The 14,800-nt window shown below is 38.1% G+C and overlaps 1 protein-coding gene across 1 annotated transcript in view; it reads left to right on the top strand.

Annotated features, from left to right (window-relative positions):
• LOC126249009 (uncharacterized) overlaps positions 1-14,800 on the top strand; it is a 204,494-nt gene that overhangs the window by 118,914 nt on the left and 70,780 nt on the right. The window lies entirely within an intron of this gene.

Raw genomic sequence — 14,800 nt, 5'->3', positions numbered from 1 at the left:
CCGATGGACTGAGAGATTTTTCTCGGGGCAATTGGTTACAATGATTTAACGGTAAAGCGTTAATGAAACATTTATCCGACCAATAATTAGAAATGTTCCAAATAACAGTCACGCACTCTAAACATCAGTAACTAATGGATCCAACAGTGTGCTTTATTTATTTATTCGTGTTCCGTTGATCCAGTATAAAAGAGAATTGCCTGAATATGTAACCAGGCATAATTATACATGACATGAGTATTTATAGATGCTTATTACTAGAAAAAGCATCTCTCAATAATTCTAAAAAAGTTATTCTACGTGGAGATCTTAATATCAACTTTCTTGAAGAATCTCCCAAAGGGTCACATTTTGTGAACTTAATGTTTTCTTTCAACTTGAATATAAAAGTCATGTCTCCAACAAGGCTAATAAGTTGTCTTGACCAGGTTGCAACTGGCGTTGATTGCACTCTAAAGGTGAGGGATGTTGGCTTTCAGATCACAGTGCACTTATTATTCAGTTGAAATCATCAGACCCCGTACTTTAGAATGAAATTTTCACTCTGCAGCGGAGTGTGCACTGATATGTAACTTCCTGGCAGATTAATTCTGTGTGCCAGACCGAGACTCAAACTCGGGACCTTTGCCTTTTGTGGGCAAGTGTTCTAAGATCTGAGCTACCCGAGCTCGACTCACGACTCATCCTCAGAGCCTTACTTCCTTTCTTCCGAATGTGCTAGTCTTGCAAGATTCGCAGAAGAGCGTCTGTGACGTTTGGAAGATAGGAGACGAGGTACTGGCGGAAGTAAAGCGGCGAGGACTCGTCGTGAGTCGTGCCTGAGTAGTTCAGCTGGTGTCTGCTTGCTTAACTGGGTGATAACGTGCTTGCCTTCCATGCACTGGGCCTGGGTTCGATTCCCAGCCGGGTTGGAGACTTTCTCAACTCGTCGACTGGGTGTTGTGTTGTCCTCATCATCATTTCATCCTCATCATTGGCCGCATGTCTCCCTATTTGGCGCTGACTGAAATAAGACTGGCACTTGGCGACTGAACCCGAATGGGACCGCTTGCCCAACAATGCCATATGATAATTTCATTTTTTTTTTTTAGTTTAGATTGTAAACCACTTGCCTGCAAAAATGAAAGATTCCGAGTTAGAGTCTCGGTCCAGCACACAGTTTTAATCTGCCAGGAAGTTTCAAACTCTGTACTTCTTTCTGACAAAGTAGCTGTAAAATGTAGAACCTATAATGACAGTAATTTAAATAATTTTATATATAGTGTAAGGGCAGAGGACTGGAAAAGTGTATATGATTCAGAAACAGTAAATGAAAATTTTGAAAACTTCATACAGATTTTCCAGTACCACATCCATTAACATTTCCAGGAAAAACGAAAACCATGACCCACAGAAAGAAAAATTCTTGGATTACAAAAGTCATTAAAACATCCTGAGAAAAAAATTAAGCTAGTGCACAAAGCTACCAAACTGGACAGAGGCAAGTCAAAAGGATTCAATCTGTACTTTAAAAAACAAAAAATAAAATACTTATAGAAGAGTCATTAAAGCAATAAAATAGGCTCACAATGATCATTTCATTGGGAACTACTCTAACAAATGTAAGACATTATGGAGTATAAGAAATAACCAAACTGGAAGAAAGAGAACCATAGAGGATAAATTTAAGTTCAACATAGAAGGATGAAAACAGAAAATGTACATAAAATTGCCTATGGTTTCAACAAACATTTTTCAGAAATTTAAAAAAAATATGTTACCTGCCTGTTCATACATTGTACACTCTCATCCTAACAGCAATATTCCCCTGAACTCCTTTTTCCCATCTCCAGCGACATCTTGTGAGATGGGGAATATTATTAGGAAAAGAATAAAAAAAAAGTCTGATGGCCATGATATGGTAAAAGGGTTCCAGTGTCATCTGTAGGCATCTGATTAATATCATAAACGCCTCTTTTGAGGAGGGATCATTTCCTGACCAGGTACAAATTTCTAAAATTATACCACTGTACAAGAACGGAGAGAAAAATGTCATGGAGAATTATAGGCCTATTGCAATATTATCCACATTTTCAATATATTTGAATACTGTATTTCCGTAAGATTAGAACTCTTTTTAAACTCCAACAACATTATAACATCTCCTCAATACGGTTATCAAAAAATAGGTGAATCATAAATGCTCTGTAAGAGTTTTTAGAGTAGTGCTCATGTCTAATTGATCATAAACAGCCTGCTGCTGGTATATTTCTTGACCAATCCAAAGCCTTTGATATGGTCAACCATAAGCTGTGCCTCACAAAACTGGAGAAATTTGGAATCAGGGTTACTGCTCACAGCTGGTTCACTAACTATCTAAGTGAATGGAGACAATATGTAGAAATCAGAAAACCAAGGATCCACCTATTGCAGGTCAGATACCCTAAATATAAGTTGTGGTATCCCACAAGGGTCTGTTCTCTGTTCAATCCTTTTCACACTGTTCATAAATGACCTCCCAGAAAACATTCTCAATGCTAATTTTTGTGTGTGTTGATGATACAAATATTTTAATTTCCAACAGAGATGTGCTTCAAGAAACAGTCAATGAAACCACCTCTCACATAAAATCTTGGTTTGTGACTAACAGACTGCTAATGAACACATAGGAAACTTAAGCACGAACTTTCACACAAGGCAGAATGTTACCTCCTTCAATGCAGACATACATATAGGTAAAGATGAAATTATCAGTGTGCAAGACACCAAATTCCTTGGATTAACCATCAGTTGTACACTAAACAGGAAACTGCATGTAGAGATAGTTGCAAAGAAGCTCAACAAAATCTACTACCTACTCAAATCAACAAGAGTTTCAGACAATTTTGACATTTTGAAGCTCGTATACCATTCCTTATATGAATCCATTATGAGCTATAACCTAATTTTCTGGGGAAATACACTGAATCCAATACAATTTCCAAATTACAAAAACAAGTGGTCAGAACAAAGGCATTGAAAAACAGAACTGAATCCTGTAAAACATAATTTAAATCATCAAAAATTAGGCCAATCCCATGCATTTACATCAGTGAACAGGTCTGCTTTGTAGCTCAGCATTTAGGAACCCTACACACAAATATAGATTATCACATACATGACACCAGAAACAAAACTCAGCTAAAAATTGTAGCACACAGCACCAAATTATATGTTGACAGCCTAAAATATACCGACACAAAAATTTACTACCATCTCCCATCAGAGATCAAGTCAATTAATAATCTGAAGGAAATGAGAACGAAACTAAAACAATTTTTATCAAATCACTGTTTTTACATTGTTACTGCATTTCTTGACAAAAAATTCTAATTTCTCCTGAAAACTCAACTTCCTATACACAGTGTAAGTCTGTTTACATCATTCCTTTCTCTGTCCATGCTTCCGCATCCTTCTTATATACATTGTCAATCTGTTCAAATTGTTACTTTTTTGTGCATGCATTTGTACACAAAAATAAACTTTGTAATAGAAAAGGGAGTTTTCCTATTTTTAATGTATTTTTAATGTATACTTTAGAATTTCCATGTTATTTGTTCTGTCCATGTTCTGTACTTTGTATGTAAGCCTAAATACCTTAATGCAGAAGTGTGTCATGTTTACTGTTTTACTTTACTAATAAATTTTTAAATATAAATGTGCTTTTGAATTTCCATGTTATCTGCTTATATGTTTCTTTCCCTCAATAATGGGAACTTGTTTAGAAATATTGTGCAATTCTGAATTTTTTTACAGGATATCCACATATATGCTTTTTGTTTCTAGGCATTACATATTATTATATAAAAATTTGTATCATTATAATATCACTGTCATAATCATTTTAACTATGTGTCATCTCATCAGCATTTTTGACATGTCCTATATCATCATGCGCCTCTCTGCACACAATGTATGATTTACAGGATAAATAAAATTACAATTACGGTTACAATAGACACAAATTCTAATATGGATATAGGGGCCAGTTTTACAATCTCCAGTTAGTAGCTGTTTAAGCTCTATTCCCGCAATAGCGCGAGAAATGCATCGTACGACCCCGGAATGAAGCCTAACTGGAGAATAAACCAATAAACTTGGGATAACTCAAACAGCGATGTTTGGCCGGTTGGTGAGCTTAACTGGGGAACAAATTTTCAAGATGGCAGGAGTAGTGACAGATGCAATTGCAGACAGGAATGACGAGATTTTGTCTGAACCAATCATGTGAATGAAGAAGGAGAAAAAGTGAAACAACGCTGATTCCGAATTTATATCCAGATTTCGCTTATCAAAGCAAGCCATACTTCGTCTTTTCAATCTTTTACATGAGAAACTGGAGCATATGACGGACAGATGAGACTATGTCCCTGTTTTCTAAAATAGTACTGTTTATTTGTAGCAGTGTGCATTTTATTTCAGTACTTTTTGCATTCCGTCATGCTATTTATGTAAATCTGGCACATTAAAATGATGATTCATGCCAAAATAGTCTGATTGATCCGGCGTGTGTTACAATTCCTGCAATAGTAGAAAGGACCGTTTCGTTTAATTTAGCAGTGCCTTAATAGATTCAAGCAAATGGAAGCACCACACCAGTTATGGGTACTAATTGTATTAACAGCTGTTTCAGTTTTAGACAAAAATATCGATTTTTCATGTAGCAAATCGTTTTGATAAAATGTCAGTGTGCCAATTTCATTCAGCAACGTTATTTCAATAACAGAAGATGTCGTTCTACTCTGTTTTCTATTAGGAATGATCCTTTTTGTAAACATTGCACCTGTGTCAGAACAACTTTCGCCTTTTGGTGAAAATATTAGGATTACAGGCCCATTAACGCTTCAGAGCAACAACATTGTCTCCCACCTACCGTTATTCACTGAAGCTTGTGAACTATTTGTGCTTACTCAAGAAAAGTTTAACACAGTAGGATTAAAAAGTTAGCATTTTTTTTAAAAAAGTGGTGATGCCTCATCAGCTACAGAACATAGCTGTTGTGTTTCTCAGTTATTAGTATTATCCACATACACTCATCCATACTTAGCGTAAAATAATAGCAGGAATGTAGTTAATGAAACTATGTAGTTGCAGATCACGGAAGGACATTCGATAAGAGATTGCAGATTGGCAGATTTTGCACACATGCTTGTTGACCTTTAAACATACCTATGATATTTCTTCCTTTTTGGTCTTTGCAGGAAACGCTAATTCGACAAAACTTTCTATTTACAGGTTGGCCAGCGCCAATACCGAGTGCCCAAGGGGGATTGGGACCTGTCTGCAGTTTTAAACAGCTAACAAGCTCATCTGTTATTCTCAGGATAGTCTCGTCACAAAATCTTCTTAGAGATAAGTGACTTAAAGATTCTATGAGAATTGAACATGGCAAGGTCAAGAATGTTCTAAAAGACGTGCACAGGCCATAAGAGGCAGTCAGCTCAGGCACAGTACAGTCTAGTCATTTGATCAACTATATCGATTCCACCCTTAGTTTTATTATAAAACTTCACACTTTCTTGAAGTTTCTTCTCAGTATTCTCATTGGCCTGACATTCAGATTGCACGTCACTTATCATAAGAATATTTTCTTCTTTTTCCCTTCCCTTGGTATACTGAGAGAGGTTGCCACACGACTTGTACAAGCGTATTGCATGCAACATGTTATCTCCACTTCACACTGCAGGAGGGATGCTTTGGGTGAGCTCCAAAGGGTGCCAACTGAACTTGTTCTTTTTTGTTTCAGCTCATCCGTCAGTTTCCAGAGATTAAGAAATTCTCAGTCCTGATGTTACGATTACGTCTGAAGAATTGCTTTGCCAACCACAGCAGCTTGGCTTTGCCATGCCACGTAGCCGTGCGGTCTGAGGCGCCTTGTCACGGTCCATAAGGCTCACACCCCCCCCCCCCCCATCGGAGGTTTGAGTCCTCCCTCAGGTATGGGTGTGTATGTGTTGTCCTTAGGGTAAGTTAGTTTAAGTTAGATTAAGTAGTGCATAAGCTTAGGGGTCGATTATCTTGGCAGTTTGGTCCCATAAGACCTTACCACAAATTTCTAAATTTCGCACCTGGCGTGGAGCAGGCAATGCAGTTGTGAGTCAACAGAAGTTTCTGAAGCAAGGCAAAGCTTATCAGCTCCTTTGTTTCCTTAATAACATTTAATCAAATCTAAGATGACTGCATGTCAGCAGTCCATAGGAAACCAAAAGCCACGCTGACATAAAGCATCGTCAAACCACCGAATGTTATTTCAGGTTATTTATATCCTAAACTGTTGTAATATACTCAAACATCTTGTTAATAATGTAGAGGCACGCCCAGAAACTATTTAAATTCTGCAAAGAGGAGTTATTGATATAAAATTGCATTTTACAGTGTGTGGGTAAAAAATGACCCACATGGTGCTTCAGGTATTACAGGTAAATTTTTTATACTTCTAGGTCGGCTAGGGGCGAAATGTTGATGAGTGTACAACCCCATTAATGATCAAAAGTCACAGGAGCGTTTGGTCCTGCGATGTTTATGGAGTGGAGTAGGGGCCTCGACAAACCCTCGTGGGTTAAAAAGAGACACATGGTACACCTAATGTTAAGTAAGAGACTAAAATGGAGCTATTAAGGACTGCTCACCATCGTGACTATTGCAGAATAAATAATATAACTAATTACAGCAGACTAAGAAAAGATGACTTTATTAATTTAATTATACCACATAGTTTATGTATTACTACAAGAACTCTCAATAATATAAGTGTAGTTTGACTCAAAGCTAGAGCTAAAACTCTTTGTATTACAGGCTAAAGTAAATTACAGATTTTCTATTTCATCAAGAATTATTCCAAAAGACTAAAGCAAAACAAAAATGTGTACACAATATAAATAGTTTTCCAGATTTGATGACAATGCTTTTGAAAAAAGACGCTACCACCTAGACAAGAAAAAATAGTGAGACTAGATCAAATTTATCCACTTAGTAGCAAACTATTTGAGCAATAAAACTACAACAAATTGTCGAAAAACCATTTATTTGAGATTAAAGAAATAAAAACCAAATTTGATCAGATATTTAAAGCCTGGTCTGTTGACAATAAAATTGTCTTTAACGATGCTAATATTATGAAACTCGATACCGATAGTGAGAAAACAGATTATACAACAAAAGCACTCAATTATATGGTATAAGTCGGTAAAAAAACAACTAATTTTAGAATTGGAGATAAGTTGAATATAACAACAATAAATCTAAAAATGTTTTACCAATTTCTACAGGATATAAAGCATCATATAATACTAAAGAATCTGTTCAATTTATATGGAATAAAAACATAGATACATTAACATCTCGGGAGTCTATAGATGTAGCAAATACTTCATTAGTAATTCCAAGAGGTAGTAAAGGTAATGAAATAATAAATGTAGGTGACAAAAAGAAGACTAAAAGATACATTGCTGGAATTAATTACAGTGATGCCCTGTGTTGTTCTAGAGCAATAATAGTTGCATTAACGTAGCACACAGATTTTGTATTGGGCAGAGAACTAACTACTGGTGAAATTAAGAAAATCAGAGAAGGAGATAGATACAAATTACCAAAAGAGTCAATCAGTTAGGCGAATACTATGAAAAAGGATTTTCTCTAGGTAATATTAAAAATGTTGAGCAACTACTGGGTATTCAATAAATGTTGTACATGCTGAACATTTCAATTCACTTATCTATCATGGTCCTGAGGAAGTAATAAGTATATATTACAACCATTTTGGTGTGATTATTAGTATGATAGCATTCTTAGGATCATCAAAATTATGTGATAAATGTGACAAAACATCTAACAACAAGAATGAACATAAATGAAATATAGAAAGAAAAATATGTATATTACGCAGTGGTACAAAACACAATGCTAAGAAAATAAGATATATGGTGAGAAATGTAACAGATAGTGTTATAATGGAGGCAGTTTGTGATATAGCTCTTAAATGTGAAGAATGTAAAAGTATTTGTTTGATACCCAAAGAACAGGTATGTGGCTTTGAAAATGTAAAAACTATAGAAATTAAAAATCATAAATGTTACATGCAATACAAAATTCAAGAAGGTGGTGTATGTGAAAGAAAATTTAGAAGAATATATAGTTATAGGTTGTAAAAAATGTAGTAAAAATGGTTGTTATGTTAATGGCAGATTAAAAAGAATATATTTTTGAATGTTCAAAGTGTCATAAGATAGTTACAGGAAAATAGCTTAAGTGTTTAAAAAGGATCCTCAGGAACATTCCTTGTACCTATACTGAAAAATACATGTGGATTGATAATGAAGCTAACAAGAAGCAGGAATACATATCCTGAATCTCACAACAGTTCACAATTGTAATGGCGAAACTGTTTACAAATTTAAAATACATGATGAATTCTGTAGGTGGAAGATATCTAATAAACATAATGATTATACATCTGCAGCTCATTATAGTAAAGTTTATTATTCACAATTCATTCTGAAGTACTGTGTCGAAAGTACAATAAAGCCATATACTTTCTACATGGGAACTATCTTTGATGATATCAGAGACAAAACAATTAGGCCTAAATTTATAGAGGGTAGCAACAACTTAGTAAATTTGCAGAAATATTTGATTTCAAATTTTATTGTGGTGATACTATAAACCAAAAGGTAGGGAAATATTTCTAAAAAGGCATAGTTAAAAGTTAATGAAAACTATGTGCTCAAAATGAGGAAATAAATTAATGAGTACTGTAGTTCTGAGGTAGACATTCTGAGAGGAGGTTGTTTGAAACCAAGGAAACAGTTCCTAGAAATATCTAATATAGAGCCACTGTGTCACTGTTTCACAGGAGATCTACTATCGACCCAATCTTTGTCCTATGCCAGATTGAAGAAAAAAGGTGGGAGCTTGGCCAAGGACTACACATGCCGTTTGTCGACTTCAGAAAATCATATGGTTGCATTCATTGGGAAACTATGCTGAGGTGTCTGGAAGAGTTCGGTTTTGACAAGAAACTAGTAAGCCTCACATAGGCCTGCCTGATGGATACTACAGGAAAGGTAAAAATTGGTAATAAGGTGACTGAAACATTCAAAATAAAAACTGGGCTATGGCAGTGCAATGGACTATCACCTGTTCTTTTCAATCTCGCATTAGAGAGGGTAACGTGAGAGATGTCATCTAATGAACTCACAGGCGTCCAGACTGGGGATGTAAACATCAAGTACCTCGGATATAATGGTGATCTAGTGCTACTATCTGGGTCGCACGAAGAATTAGGGGAAATGGTTGACATTCTGGAAACAACAGCGAAGAAAATTGGACTGAAAATCAATCGTGACAAGATGGAATACATGGTTCTACACCATAGACATTATGAAACTCATGAACCATTTCCACTCTTACAGACAACTGAAGGTTCTTATCATCAAGTCAGGGAGTTCAGATATCTGGGTACACTATTCGGAGATGAACCATCCAGTAAAACAGAAATACAGGCAAGACTACAGGCTGTTACCACAGCCTTAATGCTCTCCTCAAAACCAGAAGTTGGCCAAGACATTCCAAAATAAACATCTACAAAACACTCATACAGCCAGTAGAACTATATGGATGTGATACCTGGAGTACAAGATCTGAACTGACTGATGATATTTGAAAGGAAAGTCCTTTGGAAGATTTTTGGACCAGTTTACGAAAATGAGAGTGAGAAATGGAGGATTCGTCACAATACAGAGTTGTATGATATTTACAAAGAGCTGAACATCGGGGCTATAATGAAGACATGACTACTCTAGTGGGCAGGGCATGTTGCTCGAATGCAGGGCAACAGATGTCCGAAAACTGTCCTCAACACCAAACCAACCGGCAGAAGGCCCGTAGGAAGACCTAGAACTCGATGGAGTGACTGCAACACCTTCAGAGAGTGGGACTGCTGGAAGGATGGCAGAAAGGAGCCAAAGACAGGCTGAAGTGGAGGTAATCTCTCAAAGCAGCGTGCGGCCCATTGTGCCTGATCGTGTAAAGTAAGTAAGTAAGTAAGAGCCACTGTGTTATTTAACAATTGTTGGAGTTTGTATGGCTGTATACAGATCTAAATATATGCCTTAATGAAGAAACGCTGTATTGCATAAAGAATAAGAGGAAAATTATAATAAAGAATCTGTAGTGTGGTTAAACAGTTTAAACAATACTAATATTAAACTTGCTTTTAATGGTGATGAAGTAAATATAGCTGGGGCTAAAGTAGATGGCTTTGATGAAGAAATCAATACTGTTTATCAGTATCATAACAACAAAAATCGAGAATCAATGGATGATTTATATCAAAAGACATTAACAAGAAGTAAAGAAATATGAAATTTAGGATATAATATAGTAGAGTTTTGGGAATGCAACTGAATTGACACAACAGCGAATAAAAAGCTTTAGAAATTAAACAGTTACCTGTAGTTGTCAAACCACTGAATCCAAGAGATGGTTTTCATGGAGGATTCACAAATATGATAAAACTGAGAGCTGAAGCAGATAGTTTTAACACAAAAAAGATATATTGATGAGTGTAGCCTCCATCCAACTCTACACTATTATGATTATTATCCTGTGAGTCATCCAATAGAAACATGTAAGACAAGATGTTAATTTAGAAAATGGTATTGATTTATAAACTGTATAGTAGTGGCACTTAGACGACTGTATCATCCTGTTTTACCTGTACAAATAAACACTGATAAAACGAAAAACTGTAGTTGCTTTTGTGTGTAAAATGTACAGAAGAAAGAATAAATAAATGTTACCACAATGACGATGAAAGAAGTTTTATTGGAACTTGGACAACTGATGAAGTAAATAAAGCTATAGGGAAAGAATATAAAATTTTAGATAACTATGGAGTGTGGAATTCTAGAGACAAAAGCAACCAGTTGTTTAAAAATTATGTGAAAGACTTTATGAAAATGACATTAGAAACCAGTAAATGTAAGTTTAAAACTAATAAGATGTGTGTAACATATGTAATGGAAAAAATACACTCCCGGAAATGGAAAAAAGAACACATTGACACCGGTGTGTCAGACCCACCATACTTGCTCCGGACACTGCGAGAGGGCTGTACAAGCAATGATCACACGCACGGCACAGCGGACACACCAGGAACCGCGGTGTTGGCCGTCGAATGGCGCTAGCTGCGCAGCATTTGTGCACCGCCGCCGTCAGTGTCAGCCAGTTTGCCGTGGCATACGGAGCTCCATCGCAGTCTTTAACACTGGTAGCATGCCGCGACAGCGTGGACGTGAACCGTATGTGCAGTTGACGGACTTTGAGCGAGGGCGTATAGTGGGCATGCGGGAGGCCGGGTGGACGTACCGCCGAATTGCTCAACACGTGGGGCGTGAGGTCTCCACAGTACATCGATGTTGTCGCCAGTGGTCGGCGGAAGGTCCACGTCCCCGTCGACCTGGGACCGGACCGCAGCGACGCACGGATGCACGCCAAGACCGTAGGATCCTACGCAGTGCCGTAGGGGACCGCACCGCCACTTCCCAGCAAATTAGGGACACTGTTGCTCGTGGGGTATCGGCGAGGACCATTCGCAACCGTCTCCATGAAGCTGGGCTACGGTCCCGCACACCGTTAGGCCGTCTTCCGCTCACGCCCCAACATCGTGCAGCCCGCCTCCAGTGGTGTCGCGACAGGCGTGAATGGAGGGATGAATGGAGACGTGTTGTCTTCAGCGATGAGAGTCGCTTCTGCCTTGGTGCCAATGATGGTCGTATGCGTGTTTGGCGCCGTGCAGGTGAGCGCCACAATCAGGACTGCATACGACCGAGGCACACAGGGCCAACACCCGGCATCATGGTGTGGGGAGCGATCTCCTACACTGGCTGTACACCACTGGTGATCGTCGAGGGGACACTGAATAGTGCACGGTACATCCAAACCGTCATTGAACCCATCGTTCTACCATTCCTAGACCGGCAAGGGAACTTGCTGTTCCAACAGGACAATGCACGTCCGCATGTCTCCCGTGCCACCCAACGTGCTCTAGAAGGTGTAAGTCAACTACCCTGGCCAGCAAGATCTCCGGATCTGTCCCCCATTGAGCATGTTTGGGACTGGATGAAGCGTCGTCTCACGCGGTCTGTACGTCCAGCACGAACGCTGGTCCAACTGAGGCGCCAGGTGGAAATGGCATGGCAAGCGGTTCCACAGGACTACATCCAGCATCTCTACGATCGTCTCCATGGGAGAATAGCAGCCTGCATTGCTGCGAAAGGTGGATATACACTGTACTAGTGCCGACATTGTGCATGCTCTGTTGCCTGTGTCTATGTGCCTGTGGTTCTGTCAGTGTGATCATGTGATGTATCTGACCCCAGGAATGTGTCAATAAAGTTTCCCCTTCCTGGGACAATGAATTCACGGTGTTCTTATTTCAATTTCCAGGAGTGTATGTATTGACACAGGTCCTAATAATATACACGAAACTCCAGGAAAACCAGCTGTTGCTATGATATGTCTAAATTCACTACAGGGAAGGATTAGGGCAATGGCGAAATATGAGTAAAACTGAGTATGTTACAGATTTACAACAATTTTATGAGATGCTATTGTATAATCAAGTAGATAATATACATATATAAATTTTATTAATTAGAATATGGTTTAGGTAAAGTACAGTTTCAAGGACTATTATGTGGAAAATAACACAGTTACAAATATTTTTATAGGAGCATTCAATGCATCACATTTCTACATCAAAGACTCAGATTATAAGATATATTTAATAACCTGGGAAGAGCTGTTATATATTTTGATACAGACAGTGTAGCATATATTGATAATGGTGAAAATAACAAGAAAAGCTTTTATATATTTTGATACAGACTGTGTAGTTGCGACGGATTTTTACGTGCGTACGTGCGATGCACCAATTGCGACAGATTATACGTTGCTGCTGCAATGCAATTTCTTTTATAATTTTTGTTCACCTACCTCTTTACAGCGGTAGATCTTCGCACCTAAACTCCTGACTGCAGCTACTTACGAGATGACAGAAAAGCAGTGTGGAGGAAACTATAACTATAACCTCATAGCTACACGTCGGAGGTCGCTATAAGTAAAATTTGCTGAAAATTTTCTATGTACTTTAAAGAAATGATTCAGAAAGGGGATATCACTCGTACTTTAAACATGAAGTTCAAATTTAAACCTTCAATAGATCTTTATTGCCGTTAAGCAAGATCATCAGCCCACATTTACGAAAATTAGTAAAGTTTCTGCTCACAGTTATCACCATACCTAAAACAGCCAGAACTTTTACCTTCCCAAATTCCGAAACCAATTACTTGTAACACAGTCAATGATCGGCCAATTACTTCTGCACACGATATTCAGTGGTTGTCTTTAGTCAAAGTTTATGCTCGCCATAAAATACTCAGTAAGAATATACTCAGTACTGCCACGCTATATAATTCAAAGTTCACTCGCGATTTTCGTCAGAACGAATTATCACAACACTCTAAAGCTTTCATAAACAGTTTCTGGTCACTACCAGATACCATTAACAGGTTAGGTTAGGTTAGTGTTGTTTAACGTCCCGTCGACAACGAGGTCATTAGAGACGGAGCACAAGCTCGGGTTAGGGAAGGATGGGGAAGGAAATCGACCGTGCCCTTTCAAAGGAACCATCCCGGCATTTGCCTGAAACGATTTAGGGAAATCACGGAAAACCTAAATCAGGATGGCTGGAGACGGGATTGAACCGCCGTCCTCCCGAATGCGAGTCCAGTGTGCTAACCACTGCGCCACCTCGCTCGGTACCATTAACACTGGACCATAACGCGGAAGTCATCCCAAGACTTTCATCTTACACATAATGCGAAAAGTCACGTCCAGCATAACCGCCTCCATTCAAAACTAGCTCGCGACTCTCCTCTCACCCTCCCACACTCAAAACTCTATCTCCTCGCTAGTGGCCAACCGTCTCGCTTCTCATTGGCTGTCAGCACTTACGACCAATGAGAACTCACTTCTAGGGCGTGGCTCGCGCCAAAATCTAGCAAGCACCAACCACTTCTCTAGGCTCATTGACGTCATCAAATTAAGTAACACAAAACTCTATAATTAAATAAACAAAACAAAATGAACTATAAGATTTACTCTACATCTGGAAATTTATTATGTAGTCGCGAATGTTCTGGCTGTCTTATACATAAGCATACATACTTGGACATCCGACTTTCACTAGTAGGGGAACCACTAGTGGATTCGTTCCCACGTTACAGAGTTGGAACACTTGCCAGTTCCTGTACAAAATTACATGAATGATTTTTAATAATGCCAAACGTCCCACATACTCTCATGCACGCATTCTCATTCACACGCACCCTAACACACAATACACATATTTACTTAGAATTCTTGAAATTATTATTATAGAAAAGTCATAGAGGTTTTCTGAAACTAAAAACTTTCCAAATTTATATATGAACACTGAAAGTGTTATCAGATCATCATACATAGTCACTGAAGGTGAACTATTACATCACTGTTTTTATTTAAATTCTTGACTGTCGGAAAATTACGCTTTTTCATGGAATTTTACTAACTTCCTATATACAACTATTTTTGATCTCAGACTTTGACATATTGTTTGTTTTCACAACAGAAGGTTGTACATGAAACATGACGTTCCTCAGGTTATTCCTTCATTAGTTATTAATATTTTTAGTTTCATATAATGTAAGTGGCCTGCCAGCACCACTCCACTGCTGTCACA

This window comes from Schistocerca nitens, chromosome 3 (assembly GCF_023898315.1).
Source record: "Schistocerca nitens isolate TAMUIC-IGC-003100 chromosome 3, iqSchNite1.1, whole genome shotgun sequence".
NCBI lineage: Eukaryota > Metazoa > Arthropoda > Insecta > Orthoptera > Acrididae > Schistocerca > Schistocerca nitens.
The sequence above is the reverse complement of the archived record's forward strand: the minus strand, read 5'-3'. Positions and strand labels throughout refer to the sequence as shown.